The 19,730-nt window shown below is 40.3% G+C and overlaps 1 pseudogene across 1 annotated transcript; it reads right to left on the minus strand.

Moving 5' to 3' along the window:
* Positions 1-1,953: 1,953 nt before the first annotated feature.
* On the minus strand, positions 1,954-19,291 carry LOC309964579 (putative monooxygenase p33MONOX; annotated as a pseudogene). The gene is made up of 2 exons: positions 19,218-19,291; positions 1,954-2,536 (listed from the first exon to the last, which is right to left on the minus strand). The product of its transcript is annotated as a putative monooxygenase p33MONOX (transcript).
* Between the last annotated feature and the right edge of the window lie 439 nt (positions 19,292-19,730).

Raw genomic sequence — 19,730 nt, forward strand, 5'->3', positions numbered from 1 at the left:
TAAAACAGCATTTTCTACCAGATTTCCTCATTCTCTCTTATTATGTCTGTTTCTGATTCTAAGAATATTGAAATATTTCCCTGGGCTTTCCAACCCCTCCTCTGGAGGAAGCAATGCGACAGAGTCCTATTTTGGACATAATGTCCATCTCTGGGAATCCTCATTCAGTGAGGAAACCTCTTCTACCTCTTCATATGAGATGCTGAGCTGTTGCCTTTTTGTCAGAGAAGTTCTTTAGCCCACGTCTATAAGAAGCAAAACTTGGAACTAGTAACACAACAATTCCATAAGTTAACTATTACATATTATAAATTAGCAAACTGAAGTGTAAGTAACTCAGTTATTCCCTTTCACCAATTCTAAGACACATACAGCTCCACATTTTGTTATCTCTGAAATAAGGATTTGTCCCATGATTAAGCATAGTTTAATTGACTGCATTGTTTTCTGTGGAGCGATATATTATATGTCTTTATAGTTAATGGTGTCTTAGATTTAAAGATAAAAAGTTCATCTGTTATACGAAGATGATAATCGTATTGGAGTGATGTGAAGTTTCAACAATAAATATTGTTAGCTTGTAGAAAACGTGGTAGAATGAATAAATAAAGAGCTGAAATATGAGAAGAAAGTCTCAGTTTCTCTCCCCTTTTCTTTTGAGAAAATAGTAAGGATTTTATTATCAGAACAAGTAAGAGATACAAGCATAACAGAATACATAAATTAATTTTTCTGAATTTTAGACTCTAGGGTCTCTCTATGAAAAGGTCAGTTGCTTATGAGGGCAAGATGCTATTCAACAAACTATAGGCATTTAAGACAGGGAGTCTTAACAAGGACATAGTCTTAACAGTGAGATACAGTGAGAAACAGAAAGCAGTTTTCTTATTTCCTTTCCTTAGTAAGGTGTATATATATATGTATAAAATGTATGAGGCTCATTTTGGGAAAAAAAATGCCTTCATATAGAAAAATCTTAATTTCCTCCATCATCCAGAAAAAAAAGAGTTTCAATCCCCTGGGCCAAACAAGGAAACCAAAGTAGGGTGACACTAATTTCACATGAACCTCAAAACTATAATCTGACTGTAGTTACCATCTTCTTTACTTTTAAAAAGTTTAGCATCCTTTTATCCATTCCAAACCAGTACACTGAATCTTCTCCCTTACAAGGTTTTTAACCAAATTGGAATTAAATTAATCTCATTTTAAAGTGCAAAAAAGAATATGTAAGACAAGTGCTTGCTCTGTGTGACACACACAAAAAAGCATCCTTCTAACAGCACTGTCCCAAGAGGTACTACAATAAAACTGGCTGATGGAAAAGGGATCCATTAGGTTGACTAAAAGGGCAGAAAGAGTCCAGTTTCAGCAAAGAAATGCCTGCCAAGTCTGATTTTTAATTGTACCCAGATCTCAATCAGATCTTAGGTGCCCCTAACTGACAAGACCAGAGCACACAGTACCAGCACAGGGTCAAGAGGGCCAAAGTTGTCTAAACTAGTCAGTCAATATCTCTACTCCACTATTTGCCAATGCTTTTTAGGGACATTGCCAGTGGTAATGGAACTGAGGAGCCTGGGTTTTGGAACAACACAAATATTTACCTAATAAGCAATAATCAAAGTGTTTGTTTAGGGTGAATGATATAAAAATAGGTAATGAGTTCTCTCATACATCACTGGTTAATGATTTAGTCTGACTGTAAATTAAAGCAGTACAGAATGGCTTCTTCCATACAATAAAGACAAGCTTTGCACTAGTGTTTCTCAAAAGCCAATTATATCTCCAGCTCTACCTTCAGTTTAACAACTTAAACCCCAAAATACAAAACCTTTCCTATGGTAAGGTAAAAGGGAACAAGACACCCTCTACCCAGAGTCCCTGGAATAGAAAGAGCTCTAGAACTCAGTAGGCATGAGCACATTCAAGTTTGAGATTATGGATCTGCAGTCATTTTTTCTTCCCTTCTATCACTGGGGTGTCCATCTTGGGTGGCTTGAATGTTGCTGGATCCTCAGCCATTCAGATGGCCTCGATCTGGATCAGCTCTATTGGAGAGGGCTTCTGGGCTTCTTTGTAGGCCTGGTGGCAAAACTTGAGTCAGACTTCTGGAGTGGTCTTGGCTCAGAGAAGCTCCATTTATCTGAGTTTCTCTCCTTATACCCACTTACAGAATCCATGGCACTGGGCTTGGGCCAGGTAAAGCTGTGGAAGAACAGTAGTGTAACAGCCTCTGGGTCTCCGCTTAGAGAAAGAGTGAGGGGTGCTGCTAGGGTGGGCTGGGTCGATGCAGGCTCTCTCTCTTTTTTTTGTTGTCTCTCCACTGTGTAGCTTTAGTTTGTGGCATGCTTTTACCACTTGAATGTACTTGATCTCCCTCGGTGGGAAAGCCCTTGTGGGGTGTGCAGCCGGCACCTCTCAGCCCTGCATGTTGTTCAAAACAGTGAATGGTCTCCTGGGTCTGCTTTGTGATCAGAGAATTCATGATAACATGGGTAGTTCTAGCCTTTGCCACTTGTCCACATTGTCAGTGCTATAGGGTCATGGCAGGTGGTGTGCATACTGGCGTCTCCTTAGTCTACTTTGGCAAGGTTCTGCTACTTGTGTCTGGAATCACTGGCTTCCAGGGGATGCTGCGCATAACTGAAGGAAGAGGTAACATGGTGTAGGGCCCTTGAGGGCATTGTCATGGCTGAATGACTGACAGTACATCCTGGTGGGGAGGGACATCTTGCCTAGAGGCCCACTAGGCTCAAGGGCAGGCCTTTGGAGTTCTCTCAAAGCCATTGAAAGACTGGGATCCAGGTGCTTTAACTGTAGAATTCTGGAGCTGAGTCCCTACGACCACAGTGAAATAATGTGACAATCATGCTGACAAATATTCATGAGGGACATTGTCCAGCCACCCAAATTAGCAAAGCTTCCCTGGAAGAGTTTATCCAGAGGTTCTGTTTCTCTGCCACTATGGGGCTGCCTATGGCCTGAGCTCCAGAGCTAGAAGGCTTCAAAGACCCATGTCTGTTGGATGTGGTGCAGTTGGAACCAAGCCATGGTGTGCTGGCCACAAAACGTGTTCAGGCCTCGGGCACTGATCGACAAGTGCTGGCTGCCACGAGGCTCAGACTCCGCCATTAACTTTGCTCTTGAAGAGCTAAGTGACATTGGGTAAAGCACAGTATCTCAGTTTCCTTGTCTTAGAAAATGAGAATAAAATACCTGCTCTCTCTACTTCACAGGGTTCTTATTACATCAAACAGTCCTTTTTCTCATTGGTTTTTTGAGACAGTGTAAGTGTGTGAAGTAAAAGAATGTGTGTGAAAATATTTTTTTAAGTTTTAAGGGGCACACAAATGTAAAAATAACTGCTTATGATTTTAATAGTAAATCCAGGCTAAAATGTCATCATTTTTATGTTCAATTAAAGTCAACCAACATTTCTGAGGCCCTGCTTTTGGACCTGACCCTTTGGGAAGGAGTGTTAAGTTGTACGCACACACCTTAGGTACGGAGAGGCAATTTTCCTTTGGCAAGCTCCCTGCCCCCCAAAGCAAAGATGTGTGGCAAAGAATTAGAAACCATTGTCCTGGGATACTGTGGCTTTTCCTCCTAAGAACCACACTTTGATTCTTGCTAATCCACCTCTCATTAGAAATGTGTATAGGAAAAAGAGGTGGGTCCCTTAGCTCAGGGCTAGAGGTAATTGGCAGAACACAGGAGAGTCAGTGATGGACGGCAGGGGTAGAAAAGAAAAAGAGGGACCTGGGAATTGGAGAGAAGAAAAGACAATGTACAAAGAAAATCAATCCTCCCAATTGTGGCGTGTGGAGAGAAGGAACCAAGCTATAAAAATGGAAAGTGAGGACCTCAGATTCAATGTTGGATGCCAGGTGGACATGGCTTGAAAACAAAATGAGGCTATTATCACTGAAGTCCATTTGATAGAGCTTATGTGTAAGAGTTAAGCAATGGTCACTCTTGTCCAAAATCATAAAATAAGGTGCCAGGGTGATTTGTCACTCTGCTCTTCTAATAAACCCCAACTTTAGGAAGCATCTATAAACTTGGGCCTCACCCTAAAAACTCTTACTATGTCATTGTAGATTAGTCCAGTCTCTGGCACATAGTAGGCATTCAATAAGTATTTGATAAATAAACCAAAAGATTGCAGACCTACTTAGGTTAATTTAAGTTTTCATGGGGTTGGAGGGTTCAAAGCTAGAAAAGAGCACATTTCCCTCCTCATTCTTTTATTTCCTTGAACGTGAGACTCTCAATTAAGACTCCTCCAGTCTCCGTACAGGTCTTTCTCCACTTACAATGGGATTACGTCCCAAGAAACTCATCGTAAGTTGAAAATACCATTAAATCCCCGAAAATTCACTTAATACACCTAACCTACCGAACATCAGAGCTTAGCCTAGCCTACCTTAAACCTGCTCAGAACACTTATATTAGCCTTCAGTTGGGCAAAATCATCTCTCACAAAGCCTATTAATAAAGTGTTGAATGTCTCATGTAATTTACTGGATACTGTACTGAAAGTGAAAACCAGAATGGTTGTATGGGTACAGAATGGTTGTGTTTGGGTTGTTCATCCTCGTGATGGCGTAGCTGATTGGGAGCTGTGGCACTGCCACTGCCCAGCATCACAAGAGTATTGTACTGCATATCGCTACCCTGGGGAAAAGATTAAACTTGAAAGTTCCAAGTATAGTTTCTACTGAATGCATGTTGCTTTCCCATCATCATAAAGTCGAACCATTGTAAGTTGTCAGGGACCGTCTGTAGATAATTTAATAATAGCTGGTACTTATTTAATGGTTGTGTTGGGCACATGTGTGCTTGAGACGTTCACATGATCTCAGTCAATCCTTGCAGCATAAGTGAGCACATAATTATGGTACTTTAAACATGGAGAAAGTAAAATTCAGGGAGGCTGCCTTTAGACAGGGTAAGTAACTTGGCAAAAGTCACACAGCTAGTAAGTTGCATATGGGTTTCTGTAATTATTTTAGTAGAAAGGGTACTAGGAATTGGATCTTTATAACCACATTTGTCTAAGTGGTTAGAGCCAGAAGAAAGTGTGTACGATGAAGGTAAGGTATCATTAATACCTGAGCACTGTTGGCAGTGACCTTAAGAACAGATGGAATGGCTAGGGCAGAGGCTTTCAAATGCTTCTGATGGCAACCAAAGTAAGAAATGCATTTTAAATTCTAACACATACACACACATGTGCATGTGCACACACACACAATCACACATACCTATATACATAACTGAAGTAAAACTTTAAGCAGTGCTTACCATCACTATGTGCAATGCATACTAATTTTTTCTGTTCACTTTTCTTCTCTTTCCTTCCCTTCTCTTACACTCTGTTCTACTCCAGTGTTTTACATGCTGGTTGGGACACACTTACTTGACTTCACTATACACTAATAGGTTATGATCTGCAGTTTGAAAACCCCTGAGCTAGAAAACAATAGAGGTGGTAGAAGGAGCATGGACCTTTGATTCAGACAGTTGTGGGGATTGAATCCTGGGCTGCTATTATATTAACTGTGCGGACTAGAGCAAGCAACATCTTCTTTTGAGCTTTTGTTTCTCATCCGTAAAAGGGGGATAATGATACCTACTTCAAAGGGTTATAGAGAAGAATGAGCAATGAATATAGGCGTCCACCCTAGCACGTAGCTTGTCTCCCAGAAGGACGGTGACAGCCATGTACTGATGCATTTAAGAATGTAGAGTGCTCGTCCTGGCACCAGCTAGCTGTGTGAGTTTACGTAAGTAATTTCTTTAAGCTTCTCTCTAAGTTATGTAATTCCTCTAAGCTTCAGTTTACTCATCTGTAAAAAATGGGAGAAATAGTAGTACCTACCCCATAGGCTTGTTTAAGAATTAAATGTGATAACACATGGAAAACCCTTAGCACAGCACCTGGTGCTTAGTATGTGCTCAATAAACTATTATTGGCTATATTAGCTGTTGAACAAATATATCTATTATTACTGTCCAACCACTTAAGGCTAGCCTGAACTCCCCAGACTAGGTTACAATATCTATTCTGATGATACAAACTCAGGATTGTGTGTGTGCATGTGCACATGTGTATGTGTATGTGTATGTGTGAAATTGGAATTGCTGTTAACTTTGTTCACCAGTATTTTCTAGAGGCCAAAACAAACTTGGCTGCAGCAGTGGAAATCATTCTAGTAAAGAAAGGTTAGTTCCAAATTGGATTCCCTCTCCTTGTTCTTCTTAAGTATTTCTACAAAATCCAATCTTTGGCTTGACATTAAAGGCTTATTTTCAGTGAGCAGACTTCACACACCAAAAAAAAAGAATTAAAGAAAAAGAGAGAAAAGAACATGACTGTACACACTAAGTAGTGGGAAGTGAGTTGAATTCTTCTGAGGTCGGTTAAGGAACTCTGTGGCATGGCCCCTGCCCAAAGCCTTACTCCTTCCCACCTGTGAGGCAGCCTCATGGGATTCATGCTCTGTGTAATCCCCTCCTCCTGTTGGGCTGGACCTAGTGACTCACTTCTAACTAAGAGGATAAGGTGGAAAACAGTGTACGACTCAGAGATTAGGTCATAGGAAGCAGTGTGGTATTGCCTCCCTCTCTTCTGGATTCCTTGCTCTGGGAGAAGCCAGCTGCCATGTTGTGCCCCATGGAAAGGTGCATGTGATGAAGAGGTGAAGCCTCCCACCAATACTCACGTAAGTGAGGTTGGAAGCTGATCCTGCAGCCCCTTCAAAGACTACAGCCCCAGCCAATAGTTTGTGACTTCACCGGAGACCCTGAGCCAGAACGATTCACACAGGTGCTCCCAGATTCAGGACTCTCAGAACCTGTGAAATAATAACTGTTTTTTCAAGTTGCTAAGCTTTGGAGATGATTTGTTTTATAGTAATAGTGACTACACTACCCTTGAATCCCACTTCACAGCATCTCTGTGTTCCATCAGGCAGTTCATTATTCATTCAACAATTCCCTCGTTCATTCCATGAACTTTTATGAATTGTTCACCATGTGTCAGGCAGTGTAATGACCTTCAGATCCTAACTTGAAGGAGATTACAGTCCAGTGGTGGAAATAAGCAGACTAAAAATTAAAAGGCGAGCTGCATGCTAAATGCCACCATGTGGTTTTGTTTTGAGGGCTTTGGGAACTCAGGGGAGGAAATGAGAACTTCCAGCCTGGCCAGATGAGAGAGGGATGAAACAGGGAGGGGATGGCACTTAAGCCTTCATACTAAGGTGTGATGGCTTTGTAATGAGTCACCTTGTCTAGGCTGACTACATTTCCCAGAATTCCTTTTCTTCTACATTTCTGTTTAGAGTGGGCCACGAAGGAGATTCTTGCCGCAGGCAGAAGGGAAGCAGCAGCCAGTTTGTGGTGCACACATGTTGATGCTAATCTGCTAACTCACCTTGTTAGTGTGAAGCAGCAGCCAGGCCTGCAATTTCTCTACCTTCCCTTGCGCCTTCCTTCAGCTTTTCTGACTTCTGGGTTCAGTGTGTATGCTTAGCTCTGTGATAAAGAGCTTTTGCTTCTAAAGGACACTTTCATCACCAAAGTGAAAAGCAAGACCAGACAAGGTTTCAGCCCTTCTTTGTTTCTGGGATGCCAGCCTTCCTGACTGCTTGGAGCTCCAGCCTCAGATATGGAGACAAGAGCCTTACAGATACTGCTCTACCACCTCCCACAATTGTGTAGTCCAGTTCCCTGTGACAGACATGAGAGAAAATATGAACAGGTGAAATGAAAAAAAGCATTCGAAGCAGAGGGAATAGCATGAACAAAAACATGGAAGGGAACAGTAGGAGTAATACTTAACCACTGGCATGCCATTGCTACTGACCAATCAGAACAAACTCTGGCTCCAGCACTGACCAATCAGAATGAAGCAGGGTCCTCAAGGGCCCTGATTGTGTCCCCTTCAATTACTGGATTATGGAGACTATCTGAGAAGTCTGGGTGGCTCTTGTGGTTAAGGCATTTGGAGGATCTATCAGAGATGTGGCTATTTACCAATTGGAACAGAAATGTTTTAATATTTTAACAACTGGTACTATTATACTAGTGCATTCTAGCTGTATGGCAGCTCTGAAAAAACATGTGAGGCATATGTGATAAGGAATGAGTTTTTAATGTGACTGGAACATTGGCTGGCTTGGTGTGTGTCTGTAGTTTTAAACCCCAGTTACTCAAGTCAATGGAATTGACGAAACTGATTTAACCTGCTGTATCTTATGTGGCCATAGTCATAGTAGCTATTAAAACTGTTCTGTGGATAAATTGAATTTAATCCAATTACAGAAGACCAGGACCCTATCCCTTCACTGAGTGAGGGTTCAGAGAACAGGAATTTTAAGCTCTCTTCTGCCGTTGACACACTGTATGCCGGACAAGTCACTTAACACAACCTATCCTGGAGCCAGAAAGCAGTGACTTCACTTGGCCCTTCTTCTCTGTAATTTTCTGGGGATCTGAAATGCTTTTCCATTCTTGAAAACTATAGCCATTATGCCCTTCAACTTTGGAGTAAAGATGAATCTAACCCAAGAAGCTTGCTCTGTATTTCACTGCCTCATCACCAGAATTTTAGTCTGGCAATTACTTCGTATGAGTTGATCCATTATTGTCCTGCTCTCTCTAGAGAGCATCACAACTGTGTAGTTTATCCCTCCTTTTGATTGATTTCTCAGCAAATCACTTGCCAGGTATTCCTTTTATACCCTGTAATGTCCCCTGGTACTTAGAATTCTCTGTACAGCAGGTGCCTAATATCAATACTTATTTCATATATCACTTTGGTAAATTTTCCATCTCCAAATGAAAGTCAAACAGGACATTCTAAACTAAAATATTTAAGGGTTTTGGATTGTGTATAGCTCTGTATTGTCTCTGCTAGCATGAATAATTAAGGATAGATTTGGACCCCTGTGTGTGCATGCCCATAATAATATATGTGAGCATATAATAATGGTGTATAAATTAAATCTTTTTGCTTCCAATGAAAAGGCAGCCTTGTTCAATGATGAGTAAGTATGAATACAAAGAGCACTTCAGCATACTTAGAGCCACTGATGTCTCTTAGATAAGATCAAACTACCAGAAATTAGTATTTGTCATTAAAAGAAATTCAAATCATAAACAGAAAAAATAATACAGTCAACCCTGAGATACTTTCAATATTCTTCTAGGGCAGTTGGGCTTAATTTGCACACAGCTAAGCCCATCCTTACTAATAAACATGTCACCATTGAACTCATTGTCCTTTTGGGAAATGAGAAATACAAGTTGAATGTTTATAGGGAAAAATAAACACAGGAAAATATTGGTCTATGGTTAAAAACAAACTTTGAAATCCAAACAAAAAAGTGGATACGCTGACTAACAAAATGGTAGTGTCTGAATGCAATTGCTGAGAATTTGGGATTTTGAATACAAATTCTTTCCTCTCAAGCAATTGAATTAGTAGAAGAAATTATAAATGAACAGAAATGACTACAAACAAAAGTCTTATGGCTTTTACAATTACTACAAAGCAAATTTTCCTTCTTAACCGTGGAAAATTGTTCAGAAAATGATGAGGTAGGTTTTTGAGCTTTTCTACTTGTCTTGTTTTCATGTTTAGCAAATATACATTTAATTATATTTGAATATACTTACTGCAACTATAGGTGAAAAAAATGAACACGTTCATTTAGCATGACCTTATGAAGTGTACAAAGCAAAGGAGAATGAGAATTTTTTTTCTCTCCATTCTGTTTCCCGGGAATAAATCATAAGTTGTTCACTGTTATTGAACCGTTTTTCAATAGTTCACCTCCCAGCATTAGCATGAATAAATTTCTCCTCTCAGTATAGAAAGCAATTCACCGTTTCCTTTCTCTCTCTTAACCACATCCAATCCTTCAAGTTCACTTGTTCTCTTACACATAGGTGTATATAGTTCTTAATTCTTAGCAGACTTCTCATTCCCCAGTAGAAAGTCTCATCTATGCCAGTGCTCTTTAGTCAGAATTGGTCTTCTGAGTCCATATGTTGCTTCCTGTCAGTTCCTTTCATGAAGAGCATCACAGAAGCTTTATTCATTAGCATTCTGAGTGGTTTCTCTACTGTGGGGGTAGCTCTAATGTGATTTATATTTAGTTCTTCCCATGCTTCTAGTTCCTTACATCAAGCCCTCCTATTAGCGGTGAGATGAGTGAGCAAATTGGAAAAGGTTTTGAACCCTTGGTGAATTTCATCCTAAAATATACCAGAATGCTATAATCTGTATGCAATCTTCATTAAGAACTCCCACCACCTGCTTGCTGAAGCCACAGCACAGCTCCACTCATAATCACCATGCAGGGGGCAGCATTAGTTAACGTCATTAGACAAATGTTGATCTTCTTTTGCATGTTCATTAGCACCAGGTGGGAAGAAACTGCTAGATACAGGCGGGGAACTTTTGGGGATGATTCAGGATTATGCATCATTTAATTATCTAACTTTATGAGCATCCTTAAAAAACCAAAGAGGCTAACAAAGAATTAATTTTCTGTTTTTGTTGTTGTTTTCAGATACCTCAGGGTCAGTGTCAGTTTCCAGCCGCACTAAAGAAAGTAGAGGATGATCTTTACTAGTGTGGCATTGGGCAAGTCACTTAACCTCTCTGTGTCTCATATTCCTCATCTATAAAATAGTAATTTTATGTCTCATAGGGTTGGTATGAGGATTAAATGTGTTAACACAGATAAAAGCATTTTGAATAGCACCTGGTTAGGTGCAGTTATCATCATCACCATAACCTTTTGCTAACTCTTCTTTAACATTGTTCATCTAAACACTGGGGAGCCCACAGTGCCCAAAATAGAATCACAGAGAACGATTTGACTCTGAAGCACAGCGGCTTCTCTTGTTCTTTTCTTTTTAAACCTACATTCTTGGAGCACTTCCTAAGTGCCAGTCATTATGCTAAGCTCTTTGCAAACATTTTCTCATGCAAACCTCACAACAAGCCTAATAGGATAGACACTATTATAATTTCCATTTTATAGATGAGGAAATTGGAGTTTGGAGAAGTTAATTTGCTTATAGAATTAAGATCTGCAGAATCTAAGAAGTGGGTGGACTTATTTCATATTAACCTTAAGGTGTTGTATTCACCTTAAGACTAACTGTGATAAAGTTTTTAGAGCTAAAAGGACCTTTACACTTACATATTCCATATGAAGGAGTTATGGCTCAGAAGTTAACAACTTAAGCCAGGATCACACAGCCAGTTGTGACCAGCCAGGACCAGAATATTTGCAGGAATACCTGTCTCTACAATGCACTGCTTTTTATTTTAATATTATTTTGCATAATTAATAGATCTCTTTAAGTGTGAAAATACTTAATCTATGCATTACTTTCAGGGCATGAGTTTCTTCAGCAAGGAAATCATATGCTTAAATGGAAAATTAATTGAAGGGAAGAATACTTCCGTTAGGTTTTTTACTTAATTTAAAATTAAACACAATTGCTTTAAGTGAGCAACATCTTAAAAGATGGTGTTAAAATCATACCCCAGAAGCCAAAAATATGATAATAAAAGGTTTACAGTGCCTGTGTTACCAGACAGTCTGCAATCCCATTTTCTCTCCAATGTTTATAACTAGCATGGAACTGAGAGAATTAAGAACAGTCTTCTTTCAGCTTCTCTACGACCTCTGTTTTAAACCTGAATTTCTTAAGGCAGGGGAGAAAAGGGAATTCCCTGTTTCTGCATCTGCCACCCCCATTGCTCTCAACACACACGCGCATGCACACACACACACACACACACACACACACACACACACACAACTACTTTTCCCAGAATGAAATCTACTTTTTTTCATCTATTCTTTCTCGCAGCCTGCACTCCCTCCCCCAAATCTCTCCCTCCAAACCTAAATTTCAGAATTTGACTCAGTGACATTCTGTCAAGATCAAAGTCAAATGATAATTTCCATGAAAATCAAAGTAATTTCAGTCTCCCTCTCTCCCTGAAAGCCTGGGTCTCATGCCAGTGAAACACTATAAACATTCCACATTTCCCCTTCTCCTCAGGACCAAACCCCATGCTCCCTCTTTTTTTTTCTGGCATCTCTTCTCTTCAAGTGCATTACTGCTTTTCTGCAGAAATGAATTTGAAGCTGAACATTTCTGCAAACAAGATTTAGCTACTTTTAGTCTGTCTCTGGCTCTCTCTCTCTCTGGGGTAAGCAGTGGCTGTGAGACTTGAGGCTGAGGTGAGAATAAAGGACCAAGAAGGGGCAGGGGAGAAAGTTAGAAGATGGAGTGCTGGTGGTGGTGGTGGTGGGAGGATGGTGGGAGATGAAGTGGGGATATAGGAAATTGGTATTTAGTGACTTTCTGTATGTCAGGTATCACTGTAGGTATAAGAAAAAATTATTATTTTACATATGAGTAGCCTCAAACTCATGGAAATCGTTTCAAATTTTCATTGTCAAAGAGCTTATAAAGGGCCTAGTTAAAATACTAACCCTTTGCTGTCTGACCCCAGAGTCCAGGTTTTGTACAGAAGTATGAGGTCAGTGGCATAAATATGGGGAGAACTAGGAGGGGCTGTATGCCACACCGTGACCCCACCATTACACACTGCTGGTGACTTCCTTCACACGTCTTTATGGTGAATTATCCAGCTGACCTTGTATATAACAAAGGGACCAAAAGCACCTGCAAACTAGAGTTTGGACAAGGACCTTACCCTCTCTCATTGCCTCACCCTCCCTCCGTGCACAATCATGTATATGCTCAAGTAGCTCCTTGTGCAGGGGGGCAGAGGAAGTTCTGATTTTGATCTTAAAGTGGAAGGGGACCCTTTCTGAAATCACTGATGCGTTCCAGGAACCCTCCCACAAAGTCATTGACTGGAGGAGTGACTTCATATTTCCCTTTGACCAAGATGTTACCTGGGAAGTTTCGTGCATATGAAAATCATTTTCCCCCTCAAGAAATGGAATAGTAATTTCTCCACTTAGTTAGGAAACACTCTCAGAAAGGAAAAATGCAGTATTTTTTTTATTTGAGAGGAAAATATCAAATTCCTAACATAGGAAATCTCCCTAGAGTCTACCTTCAGTAGGAAAGCTCATTTTGTATTTTGCAAGTTTTATGAGAAAAGCATTCAGCTCTAATAAGTAGCTATTTGAGTATTATTCCTTGTGTGTTAAATTCATTTGTTGAGACTAACATAATACCACGGGATGGAGACTGGTCCCAGTAGGAGTTATAAGTCATCCTGGGGATTATGACATGAAATGTTCAGATATCCATTATTAAAAATGAATCTGTTTTCTTTTGCTACTTTTCTTCCTAGTGGGGAAAAGAAAGAAAAGGAAAAGTACCGTATAGATTCCACTAAAACAAACAAATAAACCAAATCCTAGAGTGTATATTCAATAAAGTCTTGGCTTGACATAAGGTCCTGATTTGGTAATATGAGTCGGCAAGTGGTTTTCCTGATCTAATTGGATAGGAATATAAGGAAATAGAAGTCAGAATTAACATTTAATGAGCACACTACCCATGCCTGTTGCCATGTAACTTTACAACACTTGCTGTCCCACTCCTATTCTGAGCTCAGCCTTGTGACTTGCTTTGGCCGATGGAATGTTAACAAATGTGATGCAAGCAGAAACCCGAAAGGTGCTTGAGTTTCCACTTGTTCTTGTACCCTGCCATCGCCATGAGAACATGTCTGTGTTAGCCTGATGGAGGATGAGAGACACACGGAACAGAGTGAAGCCATGCCAGTCACCGCAGCTGAGACAATCTAGATTAGTCAACACCCAGGCAATCCGTGAACATATAAGCAAGTCCAAGACCAAAAGAACTGCTTAGCTGAGCCAAGATCAGCAAAGCTTCTGAGCACACCTCCCAGATGCATGAGTAATAAATGTTTATTGTGTGGTTTGCGGTGGTTTGTTATGTAGTATTATTGTGGCACAAGATAATCGATAGAAAACCTGCAGTGACGAAATGGTTTCTGGATATCAAAACACATTGTAATTGTGTTGCATGTTATGTGCAAGTGACAGTAGGGACTTGTGTTAAGGTTGACTGTAGCCACGTGTGAATGAGCCACATCCAGGTAAGTAGCGGAAGGGGTCTCACTTAAAAGATGAGATCATTTTTGCACCATTTGCTCAGGGAAAAGGAGTCTCTCTCCAGGTGGAAATTAAGATCAAGGATCATAGTCAGGTGGGTGTTATGATAGGATCTCTCCTAGGCAGGAGCTTTTGGCTAGGAGGGTGTTTCTCTACGGTCCATTCAGAATGACTTTAGCTGTGCAGGTATTGACCAGGAGGTGAGAATTGATGGACCCAGGTGTTTCCATGTGACCATGATGATGATGATGATGATGATGGCAGCTGACTCTTACTGAGCAGGTTGCTTATTATGTCCCAGGTGCTATACTCAGCCCTTGATATATATTAGCTCATTTAATCTTCATAACAATCCTATCAGATAGGTATTACTTTTTCCCCTATTTTATACAGGAGGAAACTGAAGCCCAGAGCTCTTAAGTGACTTGCCAGAGACAAATAAGAATGAAAGAATAGGGCTTCCCTGGTGGCGCAGTGGTTGAGAGTCCGCCTGCCGATGCAGGGGACACGGGTTCGTGCCCCGGTCCGGGAAGATCCCACATGCCACGGAGCGGCTGGGCCCGTGAGCCATCCGCTGAGCCTGTGCGTCCGGAGCCTGTGCTCCGCAACGGGAGAGGCCACAACAGTGAGAGGCCCACGTACCGCAAAAAAAAAAAAAAAAAAAGAATGAAGAATAGAGCTGGGTGGTCACAAATCTGGCTCAAGAACCTCTATGCCAAAGGGCTTATGGAACCAAATAGACAAGTTGAGTTGGGACCAGAACTTTACACTTTGTAAACTGGGCTGTTTATATTCCTTGTATGTAGTTTCTGACTCTGCATGGGAACAAATTTCATCCCACATGAGACCAATATCATGGTGGCAACAGGAAGAGAATAGACAGAGCTAGAGTTGGGAGTGAGAGCAAGAGAAAGAACAAGAAGAAAACCTCGATGGGAAGGTGAAGTTGGGGGACAAGGTCAAGTGCCCTCAGTCAGGGGCTTACCTCACTCACTTTCCCTGGGAGATTCTCTACCTGGTGCTGTTTCCTTAGAGGTTCTGGGTTTAATTTTATTGAAGAAAGTGGAATTTCCTTATGTTTTGTAAGTGCCAGGCACTTTTCTAAGCATTTCACATACATTATGCATTGAATTTTAACAACCACCCTCCAATGATTAAAGATATTTTTAGCCTTAGTTTCAAAGATCCGTGCTATTCAAAATGCAGTTCCTGGACTGGGTGGCAGGCAGTGAGCTCTTTCTTTCCAGTCCACAGTGAGATGAGACACTGACAGCAGGTGTCTAGAGACTTTTAACAATTAGAGTAATTTTTTGACTGTTAAATCTAATCATCTAAAAAGAGTGTATATTTTATGTCTATGCTTTTTATTTTCCTGGTAATTAATTTCAATGAATTTTACATCAGTATTCTTCCTCAAATGGATTGGAAATTTAAGAAATATGGTTTAAGAAACATGTCTAGATAATAGAACTGAGGCTCAGAGAAATGGAGTAACTTGCCGCAGTTTTAGTCATTAAGAGGCAGGGCAAGACTCAAACTCAAGTCCTAATCCAATGCCCATCAACTCACTTTATTTTTATTAAAATTAACATCCAACTTGACTAAGAACTGTGCCTGCCCATACCTGCCTATGTAAACAATGACACTAAGCTTGATTTTGCAAGGCTGAGAGGAGGGTGGTAGGCACTGGGCCTTTCTATTGCTGGTCAGTCGAGTCATTCCGGAGCATAGAAATTGGACTTGAGAGCTGGACTTTATCAAAATGATGCTACCCATGTGTTCATGTAGTAGACACACAGCCATGGCATGATTCATGTAGAATCTCTTGGAAATAACAGCAAAGCTTTCTCCTTTGCTCCTTCTGTGACTCCCTAAAGGAGAAAAATAGGAAATACATAAAATTCTCATTTAAGAAAAATTGTCTAACAGACCCTACATTTAGTGAAGCAGTTCATTTTGTGGTTTAAAATTCAAAGGAATTTCTTCCTATCATCTGTTAAAAATACAGTCGTGTAGTGATTACCACGAAAAGTAGTAGATAGACATGGGCTTTGGAGCAAAAGACACATTAGACTGGGGTCCTGCCTTTGCCATTGTCTTACTCTGCAATCTTGGCATCATGCTAACATTTCTGAACTTATTTTCTCATTTGTAAAATATGAATAATTCATACCTCATAGGATTTTGGGATAATTTAATAAGGTAACTTATGTAAACTGCTCTCATCAAGTCTGAAGTAGGAGGATAATTACATCAGATGCCCCCAAACCAAATCCATTTAACCAGCTTGTTTGAGATCCTTTCAAATGCTGTGGCTGTACAACCTCTTAATAATTAAAAGTTTTTTTTTCTTTTTTTTTTTTTTAATTAGTTACTCAGCAAGTAGGGTTTTTTGGTCAAGGAATGAAACAAGGTCATTTGACTCAATTGTAAAAATTGAATTAACTGAATGATTTGCATGTTTTGTTTCCGTACACAGAGTCTAATAATTCAGGATGATATTCTGGTCTATTGCACATTGAAAAGTGATTTCACTGAGTCTGTGATGTACTCACTTTCATAGATTACTGATAGTCTTATCTCATAAGGATGTTGGGAGAGTCAATTAGATTATGTAATAGATACGTGGTACATGATAAGCACTGAATAAATATATTTCCCCCGTATTCTGCTTTATTTATAAGTGCTACTGTTTTTAGGTCAATGCCACTCTATAGCGTTTGATTATATATAATCAAATAGTACTTTTCTTTTAATTTAAGACTTAACAGGATGAAATTATTTGTACTTAGAAGGTAGAGATATGGGCACCTGTGATTTAAAGCCATTATGAATTTGCCTTGAAACGCTATGGTGAAATTTCTCCAAATGAATGATAATCAAATCTCTATGATAAATGATTCCCAAGGTCTGCACTCCCAACTAGTTTATGAAGCAGCATTGAGCCTTTGGCATTTCCTCAGTAATTTGTCCCTAAATTGTGTCAACAAGTGCTTGTGTACTTTTTAGAGTTTTACCTAACTGTTTTTGCCTTTAACCATTCCAATATCCATTTCTGAGCAAGACACAAACCTGTGCTTTAAACTGTTAATTGATTTTCCTTGCAACATCCCATGGGTCTGAAGTCAAAAGCCTCTTTCAGGGGCTCATTATAGGCAACATTGGAAACTATTTCCGAAACTAAACCATATAGGATTAGTTAGAAAACCACCTGGAAATATTGGATAACTTTATTTCTATCGCCCGGCTGTCACTTTGGTTGAATCCACAGCTTTTAGATCCTTCCAGAGCACACAAAATAACCAGCTCACAGGATTATTTAAGCATTAAATGAGATGACGTATATAAGAGTACTTTCCAAATTATCAACAATATACAAAGGCTATACCAAGGTCAGATATTGTAATTTCATAGAATGTTTTTGCTTCTCTGTGGTTCCTTCATGGTCACAAGATGGCTGCCATAGCCGAATGTCACATACTTATATGACAGTGTTCCAAGCAGGAAGATTTTCTCAAAGTTTTATCAGGCGGGAAAATCTTTCCCAGAAGTCCCCACTCCAGCAGACTGATCTTAAGTTTTCATTGGGCAAAACTAGGTCACACATTCATCCCTAAGGGAGGATAATAGAATTATCCATCCCAGGCAAGGGGAAACGGGATTACCAAGATTGATTTAGGCCAAAATGACACAAAGGGTCTGATTTAAAGGTCTTTGATATCCAGCCTCCAGTCCCAAGATCGTAGCATAGCTGTTCTGGGCTCCCTTACTTCTTGGCTCCTAGTCAGCTTTCATACAGACACTTCTCTCATCTAACCACTTCTTGGACATCTTGACTGTGCATTCTGATATTCCTTCTTAAAGTGTACTTAGCATTTCCATGAAGGAAGTATGGCAAAAAAAATCCTCCAAGTGTGCCTGAACTATACTACATGTATTCTTCCATGTTTGTCTCCTTCTCTGTACCTCTTGTCCACCCATGGTAATGTGGAATTGGAGGGGAATAGTGAGCTTGGAATCAGATGGACCTGAGTATGGCTCCATCACATCTTAGCTAAGTCATAGAACATTTTTGGAACTTCATTTCCTCATCTATAAAGGAATGATAAAAATACCTCCTCATAGGATGGAAAATACCTGGCATATGGTGGGGAACCAAAAGAGGTGACCCGTTTCTTTGTTATTTTCATTGTCAAGCCACACATCAGTTCCTGTGATTGCCCTATATCCAAGATGGGTTCCAACTCTTCACCTTGCTCACTGTGTTGGAGACCTGGTTTTTGATGGCTTATTCTGGCTTTAACACTGTTCTCCTTCAAGACATGCTCATTGCTTCTAATATTCTGCTTTTTGTCTATTGATTCCAGCCCAACTCTGGATAAAAGATGCTCAGACCCCTGTGCTGCAGTCTGAAAGACACAGCAATAAAAAATTTCATCTTCTTGTGAAGATGAATAAAATAAGACAAATGCAATGAACATATGAGAAAGTGCCATCAGGGACAGCAAAGCCCAGTTGCAGTCATAAACAAAGGCTGGACAGGTGGCTAATTGCAATAGGTAAGGTAGGCTCTGGCAACATGAATAGCTACAAGGACAGTAAAACTTCACAGGACTGTGTTCACATAGGGTATGGTAAAAGAAGCAACAGAAACAGATCAGGAAAAGACAACAGATCAAAAGAGAAAGGGACCTGGGCATGACCCAAGCCATTCGGATAAATGAAGTGTTGACAAAAGACCTGGAAGCCCAAAAGACCCATTTCTGTAGATTTCCTTTAAACCATAATGAAACACTTAGAATTAGCTATATTTGTTTAATTTGGGTACATAGTCAACTTAGGTTTTAAACTTTTTCATGGTGTGTGTGTTGTTACGCCAAGAATTTATTTTCATTTCATTTTTAGATATACACGTGTAGACCCTCAAAAGAAGCCGAGTAACATCTAGTACAGTTCAGTCTGGCTCTAACCACTGATTATCCCTAACTGGTTTCACTTGCACTCTTAGCCACACAGGGCTGGGGTGCGGTGAAATGTCTCACAAATATTTACCTGCTCTCACCTGTTGTTGAGACCATGGGTTCAGCATTTAACCTAGGAGCAGAAGCAGAAGACAGATTGGCCATTGTCGTCAGGTCCTTTTTGTTGGCACTCTAGACTGCTTGGAAACTACACACTGCCCCACACGAGTTGTTGAGTATGTACTCAACACCTGACCTCAGCTAATCTGATGACTGGTTTCCTGACCCTCTTCTTTGCCCTGGCGTTTATGTTGTTGAAGAGTAACATTTGTTTTGATTGCCAGCCAGGGTCTCCTATCTCCCCACCTTACCATTTCTGGGGAGATCTGCATCTTACAGTCTTAAGTGGCAACATTTCTTCTTACCAGTTATGCAGTCCTCTTTCCTCTAGTCACCAGATTGCTCAGTCCTGCCCTCCTCACTGGCTTCTGGCCTCTTCCCAACAGAATCAATCCTCTGTGGATCTCTGCCCTGAGTCCCAGTCTCATTCCCAGTTTCAAACTCTAAATTTGACCTGCTGTTCCCTCAGTTCCAGTGCCTCCCC

The sequence above is a fragment of the Leucopleurus acutus genome, assembly GCF_964270905.1.
Source record: "Leucopleurus acutus genome assembly, chromosome: 7".
Taxonomy (NCBI): Eukaryota; Metazoa; Chordata; class Mammalia; order Artiodactyla; family Delphinidae; genus Leucopleurus; species Leucopleurus acutus.